This window comes from Callospermophilus lateralis, chromosome 15, assembly GCF_048772815.1.
Source record: "Callospermophilus lateralis isolate mCalLat2 chromosome 15, mCalLat2.hap1, whole genome shotgun sequence".
NCBI classification, from domain to species: Eukaryota; Metazoa; Chordata; class Mammalia; order Rodentia; family Sciuridae; genus Callospermophilus; species Callospermophilus lateralis.
This window is the reverse complement of record NC_135319.1, coordinates 45,232,551-45,242,791: the sequence shown is the minus strand read 5'-3', so window position 1 is coordinate 45,242,791 and position 10,241 is coordinate 45,232,551. Positions and strand designations below refer to the sequence as shown.

General features: G+C 37.9%; 1 protein-coding gene across 6 annotated transcripts in view; it reads left to right on the top strand.

The window, feature by feature from the left end:
* The first annotated feature begins 347 nt into the window (after nucleotides 1-347).
* Nucleotides 348-10,241, top strand: part of Anxa7 (annexin A7) — a 31,810-nt gene continuing 21,916 nt past the window's right edge. For 5 of the 6 annotated variants that reach the window (XM_077105348.1, XM_077105347.1, XM_076834396.1 and 2 more), the window contains exon 1: nucleotides 348-424. The gene's annotated coding sequence lies outside the window, so the exon portion shown is untranslated. Of the gene's footprint in view, nucleotides 425-633; nucleotides 784-10,241 lie in introns of those variants that run through there. The other variant, XM_076834395.2, reaches the window with a different exon arrangement.

Below are 10,241 nucleotides of genomic sequence, written 5' to 3'. Positions count from 1 at the left end.
AGGCTAACAAACGCGGTCTCCAGACGACGGAGAGGTTGCACCGGCCTCTCCTCAGCCCGGCTCCGCCACTCACTACTACAGGGGCTCCCGGATACCCCAAGAACCAGAACCCCGCAACTTCCTTAGTGACTTAAAGGAATACAAAAGGGATTGGAGCAGGCCCTTTAGGACCGAGGCTGGTGATAAAACCGGCTGAGCCACGTAAGGGGAGCGTTCTTTCCCGCAGGTGGAGCCGCGAAGCAGGCGAGAGGCAGAGGCCGCGCGTGGTGCCGCCCTCTCGTCCCGGGGGGCGTTCCCGGCCGCGGCGGCGATCCTAACGGGCTCGCGAGGCCGCCGGCGCCCCGCCCTCCCCCGGCCCTCCCCGGCCCTCCCCGGCTCCATCTTGCGCGCGAGCGGGCTGGGCTCTGTCGCTGCTCCCGGTCAGGTGAGGAACCTGGCCCTCGCCTTTCGCCCTCTCTCCCGCCTGGGTCACCTCGCCCCCAGCCCGCTGTGGTGGCCGCCTTCCGGGAAGCGGTGGGGTCCCGTGGGTTCCCCGCGCCTAGGCGCAGTGGTGGCGACTCCAAACCCGGGCTGCAGGGCGGGGTCGCGTCGGGGTGGGATGTACTGGGGAGGCCGGCAGGCCAGGCGTGCCGGAAGACCGGGGGATCTTGTTGGTTGGTCCTTTGTGTCACTCGGCTCTGCCGGGATCCGAGAGCAGTGACGCCCTGCCCTCTGGCAGGTAGACCACCAGTGGAGAGGCTGAGGTCAGGGTGTCCCTGCTGAAGCCACCTTCTGGGAGGACAGGTAGGAAAACCCGCCAGCGGCACTGAAAGCCAGATCTGGCTGGGGACTGACTAGACTTTCTGGTGACACAGCAAATTGAGGGAAACGGGAATTTTTGTACTTTGCATAATAAACTCTTGAGACAGAATTCAGAAACTTGAGATTTGTAGTCTGGGTTAGGTTTACAATTCTTGGGAACTATTCTACGAAATAGGATTCCAAATTTGATTCCTCTTCATTGAGACCAACAGCCAAAGTGCACGGATTGCCGCCCGCCCTCTGAGAACACCCAAGAAAACCAAGGTGCAGAGGGAGATGGGTGCTGTCCACTATAAAGGAAAAGAACCCACCGTCTTTAAACTCTGTAATTTGTCGGCAGATAATGAGCTAACTTGATTAATTTGTCTTAATTACATTATGTGTGTAAAGAGCTACTTGTCAGAAAGGCATTTCAAGCACTAGATAGGCAGAAGAGATAATTTTGGTTACTGTAAACTTAAGCCGACTTCTAATTCCCTCCTGTCTATGCAAAAGACCAGCCATCTTTCCACATTCTTTATCCAAATTACTGACTGATTTAAATGGTCCTTCCAGACCTAGAGGCAAGTTTTGGAAAATTGTATCTGATGTTGCCCAACTTCAGTCACCCTTCCTGTTTTTTTTTTTTTTTTTCCTTCTTCTTCATAAATTTGCAACAGCTGCCTCCTGTGTTCTGGGCTGTAGGCCAGCTTTGGGACTTCCATTGTAAGACCCACCCATTTACCAGCTGACTCACTGGGTGGAGATAGTTTGGAGAACCTAGAATGATTTTCTAGTTTACTAAAAGTGTTTGAGGATAGGGGATGTTAAAGGAAAATAAAAGCTCTGGTTCACCAGTAGAGTCTTATTATTCACTTTGGTAAAGTTGTGTAATTTATTGAGTCATCCTGGGATTTGTTTAGCTTTTTACAAAAACTTTTTAAAGTTTACCTTTTGAATAGATGATACTGCACAATGTTAAAAGAGACTGAAAGGACATTGAAAAGTAAGTTTCCTTCTCCTTGAGCACTCCTCTCAAGAGGCAGTCACTGTTTTTTACTTCCTTGTGTATTGTTTCAGGGATATTCAATACATACACAAGAAAATAAGTGTATTTCTTATACATATGGTTTCAGATTATCTATACAGTTTTTCACCTTGCTTTTTTTCACTTTGGAGAGAGTTTTGGAGAGTTTCATATATGGGTTGAAAAGCTGCCTCCCCTCCCATCTCCCCCCCCCCAACACTAGAAGCGCTTTACCACTGACCTACACCCGAGACCCCCACCTTTTTTTTTTCCCCCCGAATTTTGAGACAGGGTCTTACTGATTTGCTTAGGACCTTGCTAACTTTCTGGGACTGTCTTTAAACTTAGGATGTGTCTGCCTCAATCTCCCTAGTTACTGGGTTTACAGGCATGCACCACTGCACCTGGCCTTCCTCATTTTTGAGAACTGCATAACACTTCATTTAATAAATGCCCATAATCTATTTCACCTGTCCCTTATTGATGGCTGTTTACAGATTTTTTAAATTTGTTATTTATTTATTTTTTTGGGGGGGTGGTACTGGGGATTGAACATAGAGGTGCTCTACCACTGAGCTACATCCCCAGCCTTTTTTTTTTTTCATTTGACATAGGCTCTCATTAAGTTGCTGAGGTTGGCCCTGAATATGAGATCCTTTTGCCTCAGCCTCTTGAAAGCTGGGATTACAGGGTGCATTTGGCTTATATAGGTTGTTTTTTTTGTTTTTTTTTGGCTGGGGAGAGATTTTCTGTGGACACTTAATTTTTTTTAATTGCAAATAATACTGTAATCATCTTGTATATACATAAATTTGCACTTATGCAAGTATTTCTATAACATTCCTGGAAATAAAATTGCACTTTCTACCTTTTCATATATTTCCATTCTGTAAAATGTACTGAAATTCACTATTTAAAATTTAATTTTTATTATATGTAGTTAGGTTTTGTTTATTTTCATTGTTTTGAAAATCTTATTGACATAATTCGTCTAAGCACATAAAAGTAGGATTTAATATAGTAGTTAAATGTAGGAATAGAAGTTTGTCTTGGAATAATTAAAAAAATTTTCTTGTATGGGAGGCTGAGGCAGGAGGTTTGTGAAGTTCAAAGCCAGTCTGAGCAATGGCAAGGTTCTAAGCAACTCAGTGATATGGCTCAGTGGTCGAGTGCCCCTGAGTTCAATCACCAGTTACCCCCCCACCAAAAAAAAAATTTTTTTGTAGGTATAGATGGACAGAATGCCTTTATTTTATGAAATAGATAACATTTTTATTTCCATTATATAGATAAAGAAGCAAACAAGAGATAAGTCACTTTCACATTGTTTTATAATTGGAATATGACAGATCTATATGAATGGAAACATAAGGAAAGAAGAAACTTTCTTTGGGAAGCCTTTTAGTTGCTGAAGCTCTTCCACCACTAAATTTAAAAGTCAGTGTCTGGCTTCCTTTCTAAACATAATTCAATAGAATGTTGACCATTTTTTGTTTTTAATGTCAAGTGAGAGAAAACAAGATTTATTTTTGTCAAGTTACAATTACTTTTGTTTTAAATTAGATTTTTCAGCCTCAATGTGAAGTCAAGGAAAATGCAAGTATCAGAATCTGAATTATGATTAAGACCATAATACATTAGCTTTTTAAAATTAATTTTTTTAACAATAGAATATATTTTGACATATTGTACACAGTGGAGCACAGCTTCTCATTCCTGTGGCTGTATATGGTGCAGAGTCACTCCAGTAGTGTAATCATACATGTATATAGGGTAATAATGTCTGTCTCATTCTACCATCCTTTCCTCCCCACAGCCCCACGCCTCCCTTCACTCCCCTCTACAAAAACCAAAGTTGTTTCATTATTCCCTATCCCCCATACCACTACTGATTAGCACCCACTTATCAGAGAAAACATTCGGCCTTTGGTTTTGGGGGAATGGCTTATTTCACTTGGCATGATATTCTCTAGTTCCATCTATTTACCTGCAAATGCCATAATTTCATTCTTCTTTAAGGATGAGTGATATTCCATTGTGTATATGTACCATATTTTCTTTATCAATTCATCTGTTGAAGGGCATCTACTTTGGTTCTGTAGTTTCGCTGTTGTGAATTGAGCTGCTATAAACATTAATGTGTCACTGTAGTATATGATTTTAAGTCCTTTGGGTACAAACCAAAGAATGGGATAGCTGGGTCAAATGGTGGTTCCATTCTAAGTTTTCTGAGGTATCTCCATATTGCTTTCTATGGTGGTTGCACCAATTTTCAGTCTCACCAGCAATGTATGGGTATACCTTTTCCTCCACATCCTTGTCAATACTTATTATTGCTTGTATTCTTTAATTGCTATTCTGACTGGTGTGAGATGAAATCTTAGAGTTTTGATTTGCATTTCTCTAATTGCTAGCGATGATTAATGTTTTTTCATGTTTATTGATTGATTGTATTTCTAATTCTGTGAAGTGTCTGTTCAGTTCCTTAACCCATTTATTGATTGGGTTGCCTTTATTTTATGTGGTGCTAAGTATTGAACCCAGTGCCTCACACATGTTAGGCACTCTACCATTGAGCTACAGCCCCAGCCCCTGTAATAACTTCTTGAGACTTAGAAATTTAAATTGCTAATGTAGTCTTTAGTACTGTAAACTATTTGTTATGTATTTATCACATAAATTATTTTCAGATTTTTTAACTTTTTTTTTTGACCCTGACCCTTTTTGGTCCATTTAGTTTGTTTTTGTTTTTTTTTTAAGAATTTTTTTAATATTTATTTTTTTTTAGTTTTTGGCGGACACAACATCTTTGTATGTGGTGCTGAGGATCGAACCCGGGCCGCACGCATGCCAGGCGAGCGTGCTACCGCTTGAGCCACATCCCCAGCCCCGTCCATTTAGTTTTGATGCAGACATCAAACCTGACACAGAGAACAAAGTTCCTGTTTTCAAACCCAGGTTTTTTGGTTCCAAATGACTATATGCAATTTATTTTTTATTACGTTTTTTTGTTGGCTTATAACTTTGACTCAATATGTGCACATTCATTTTGAGTTTAGCAGATTTTTAGTTTGTATTCTGTGTATTATAAGGGACACTGTAATAACTTCTCACTTTCCTATGTTTGTTCAAAAGGTTAGATACTTTTCTCTCCATATTTTATCTGTACCTAGAACAAAATGGGTTTTCTTAAATTATCTGACTTGCAATCAAGTCAGACTCAGTTGGCATCTATTGTTTTAAATGTTGGAGATTGAACCCGGGACCTCCTGCATGAGTATGTGCTTTCCCATTGAACCACATCCCAACCCTTGTTGGTCACCTTGATGTACAAGAAATATAAATCATTTATGGCTATATTGGGGAAAAGCATCAAAACATATTTTAAAATTTAGGAAATTTGATGGTAGGTCCAGAAATGCCAACATGTTTTGGTACCAAAGTATAATTCACAGACCAGCAGCATCAGCATCACCTGGGAGCTTTGTTAGCAGTGCAGAATCTGAGTCTGCATTTTAACAAGGGGTGATTAACATACAAAATTTGACAAGCATTGTTTTTGTCCACTACATTGTACAAAGAAGAGAGAGACTAGATAAATCAGGTGGGATGGGTGATCTCAGGCTTAAGGGCCAAGTCAGTTAATGATAACAGTTAGTTAAACAAAGCCATACTAAGAGAGGTTCCAGTGGTGGAGATTTTATTTTAGAGGTTAGGTGTTGGTAAAAGATTGAACTAAATTAGAGTTAGTACTAAGGAGATCTGAATGTCAGGCCAAGAATTTTGATTCTCCAGCAGTAGCCAGCTGGATTTGTGGTCTGAAGGATTTCTGGTCTGAAGAGTAATTTGTTTAAAGAGCAGCATGTTAGGAAGGATCAACTAATGCAGTGCCCAGGAGAGTTGGAAAGGTGAAAGAGTATAAGCAAGAATATAAATGGAGAAATAATTTTAGTTATATAGGCATCAGGTGATAAAATCTGGTCTAAGGTATGGCCATGAGAATAGAAATGACAGGAAGAAAAGGAGAAGCATTTCAAAGGAAGACTAGAAAAATATTGGGTTACTTTCTACCCTGGGGACACCACTGTTGACATATAAGGGATGTTAAGAGTAGTCTAGTAGGGAATGATGAGTATTTAATTCCACACCAGCATCAAAGACCTCCTGATTGGCTATTGCTTTTTTTCCCCTTGTGGTGCTCAGGATTAAACCCAGGGTCTTTTGCATGCTAAGTATGTGCTCTACCACTGAGCTACATTCCTGAGTTCTTGACTTTCATTTTAATCTGCCCCCTTATTCTATTTTGGTGGTTATTCGTCACAATTACATTTTACCTTTTGCCTTGTGTCTGACACTGTTCTACTTTCTTGCAGTCTGTGCCCACGCATTTTAAAACCTTGTTTAAATCTTTCATCATTTATTCTCCAGCTACGTTAGAGTTTATTGGTAAATGTTAAATGATTGCTGACATACAGATCTATTTCCTAGATACATTATATCTGACCACCAATAGTATTTTAGATTTGAACAAGCTGAAAAAAGGTACTCTTTTGAAAATTTTTAAAAATATTTTTTCATTTGTAGATGGACACAATACCATTATTTATTTTTATGTGGTGCTGGGGGTCAAACCCAATGCCTCATACATGCTAGGCAACTGCTCTACCACTGAGCTACAACCCTAGCCCTCTTTTGAAATTTTTTATTTGCAATTTAAGGTTAATGTTTTCTTCAAATGCAAAATATATCAATATGTATTTCATATACATATTGTAACATTTTTGTTCACATGGGTTCCATTTATTTTATGTGAGCTGTCTTTTATTTAAAAAAATGAAAAAATGTAGTCACAGAAGTAGACAGAAGAATATAATGTATCCCTATGTACTTGTCACCTACCTACACCGACAATTATCAGCTTGTCTTGTTTTGTCTATATGTACCTATAAGTGTTCCTTTTTTCCCACATCCTCTGCAGTATTTATTATTATTTGTATATTTGATGACTGCCATTCTGACTGGTGTAAAATGAAATCTCAGTGTAGTTTTGATTTGCATTTCCCTAATTGCTAATTATGTTGAATATTTTTTCTTATTTGTTGGTCATTTGTATTTCTTTTGAGAAGTGTCTGTTTAATTCATTTGCCCATTTATTAATTTGGTTTATTTGACTTTTTTTGGTGTAAAGTGTTTTAAGTTCTTTATATATTCTAGATATTAATGTTGTGTCAGAAAAGTAGCTAGCAAAGGTTTCCCCCATTCTGTAGGTTCTATCTTCACATTCCTAATAATCACTTTTGCTGGGCAGAAGCTGATTAGTTTGATGCTATCCCATTTAACTCTTGGCATTATTTCCTGAGCTGTAGGGGTCCTACTGAGAAAGTCATTGCCTGTGCCTATATGCTAGAGTGTTGACCCTACATTTTATTCTGAGAGTTGCATAGTTTCTGTTCTAATTCCTAGGTCTTTGATCCATTTTGAGTTGATTTTTTTTCATTGTTGGTATATAGGAAAGCTATTTGATTTATTTATTGTGTGTAGTAGTTTCATTCTTTTACCTGCAGGTAGTCAGTTTTCTTAGCACCATTTGTTAAAAAGGGTGGCTTTTCTCCAATGTATGTTTTTGGCACCTTTATCAAGGATCAGATGACTATAGATGTGTGGGTTTGATTCTTGTTTTCTATTCTGCATCATTCGTCTATGTCTGTTTTTATGCCAGTACCATGCAGTTTTTGTTACTACAGATCGGGAGTATAATTTAGAGTCAGGTATTGTGATGCCTCCAGCATTGCTTTTTTGGCTTAGAATTGCTTTGGCTATTCTGAGTCTTTTGTTCTTCCAAATGAGTTTTAGGACTGTTTTGTGTAGTACAGTGATGAATGTCATTGGTATTTTGATAGGAATTGCATCGAATCTGTATATTGCTTTTGGGTATATGGGCATTTTAACAGTGTTAATTCTGCCTGTTCATGAACATGAGAGGTCTTCCCACCTTCTAAGATTCTCTTCAATTTCTTTCTTCAGTGTTTTATAATTTTCATTGTAGAAATCTTTCACCTCCTTGATTAGATTTATTCCTAGTTTTTTTTTGGGGGGGGCTATCATGAATGGAATTGTTTTCCTGATTTTTTAGCAGATTCATTGTTGGTATATAGGAAAGCTGTTGATTTATTTTATTTTATTTTACTTTTTAAAAATTTATTTTACCTTTATTTTATTATTTTATTTTTTTTAATGTGGTGCCCCAGGGATGGAACCCAGTGCCTCACGTAAGTGCTCTACCACCTGAGCCACAACCCCAGCCACCCCCCAGAAAGCTATTGATTTTTGTATGTTGATTTTGTAACCTGCTTCTTTGCCAGATTTGTTTATTATCTCTAGCAGTCTTTCAGTGGAATATTTTTGATCTTTTAGATATAGGATCATATTATATACAAAGAGTGATAATTTGACTTCTTCCTTTCTGATTTTTTTAATACCTTTTTTTTTTTTTTTTTTTTAATGTGGTGTTAGCAAGCACTCTATCACTGAGCCACAACTCCAGCCCCACTTTCTGATTTTTATACCTTCTCTTGCCTTATTGCTCTGGCTCAAATAAAAAAATTTAAAGTAATACTTAAAAATCAAAATAAAACAAATGGGTCAAATATATTAAATTGGCAGCATAACTACACAGATTTTATTTTAAATGTCTTTACAGTGTAGTAATTCTTTAAAACATTTTTTATTTTTTAGTTGTAGGTGGACACAATACCTTTATTTTATTTTTATGTGGTGCTGAGGATCAAACCCAGTGCCTCATGCATGCTAGGCGAGCATACTACCACTGAGCCACAACCCCAGCCCTACAATGTAGTAATTTGACCATGCATTATCATAGTGGGATATATCCTGGAGACATAGAATATTGTAAAAAAAAAATGTATATATATATAATTTTGGTTATTTTTTTTTTGTTATGTTGGTAACATTATAGACATTTGTATTAACTTCCTATGGCTTTTGTAAAAAATTATCACAAACTTGGTGGCTTAAAAAAAAAAAGCAAGCATATTCTTTTATAATTCTGGAGTCCAGAAGTCCAAAATCAGTATCATTGGACCGAAATCAAGGTGTTGGCAGGGCTGTACTTCCCTGGAGGGTGTAGGGGAAAATCTCTTTCTTCCTTGCCTCTTTTAGTTTCCTTGGCTTGTGATTATATCACTCCAATTTCTGTGTCTGTGACCACATTGACTTTTCTTCTGTGTGTTATTCAAATTTCCTTCTGCCTCCCTCTTACAAGGATACATGTGATTACATTTAAGTCCACCTGGATATCTAGAATAATTTCCCCAGTTCAGTTTCTTTAATTACATCACTTATATATATATATATATATTTTTTTTTTTTCAAAATAAGGTAATGTAGTGTTGGCCAACTCTAAGGATTAGGGTGTGGTTATTTTTTGAGGACCTCTGACTGAGTTAACTACAGTGTCATTATCTTTCTGAAACTCAAATACTGTATGATGAAGCAAATAATTATGTTAATGTCATTAGGAACTAAGACTTAGAGTGTAAGGGAAAACATACATAAATCTAAAATTAAAAACCCTGTAATCCCAAATTTGCAGTGGAAATATCAATATGAATAAGTTTTCTTTAGAAAAAAAAATCATTAGCCTTGTCACGCTGAAAATCTAGAGACAATGATCAATCTAGTAGCAATGAATATCCCTAGTACCCAGGTTGTCATCTCTAACTTTTTCTACTGAAAATGATTAGGGCTTCTTGAAGAGTAGACTCTCCAGATCTGGGCAAAAAAAGTACAAGATGAGCCTGGAATATCTTGTCATGTAAAATATCAAGGAGACCTGGGGGTGTTGCTCAGTAGTACAGCACTTGCCTAGCATCCTCAAAGCCCTAGATTTAGTCCCCAGGACTGCGGGGAACGGATGGTCAAGGAAAATAGCAAAGATTTCATAGCCTACTATGAAGGGGCTCCTTTTCACCAAAGGTGGGATAAATTGAGCATTAATAAGAATAACTACAGTGGTCTCAAGTGTGTTTAAATTCTTGAATTCATACAGATACTTAAAAAAAATTAGTGCTCATTTTGTAGGCTAGCTCATTATTTTGAAAACTGGTTTAAAAAAGGAAAAAAATAAAATAACTTCTATATAAACTATACTTCAGGAAAATCAGTGTTGATGATAATATATTTCTCAAAAAGTATTCTTGAGGGGCTGGGGATGTGGCTCAAGCGGCAGCGCGCTCGCCTGGCATGTGTGGGCCCTGGGTTCGATCCTCAGCACCACATAAAATAAAGATGTTGTGTCCACCAAAAATTGAAAAATAAATATAAAAAAAAGTATTCTTGAGAATAATGTTATAATTAGATTTAGTGTTATCAGTCACAAAAAAGAAAAGGTATAAAAAGAAAAACACATCCTTAT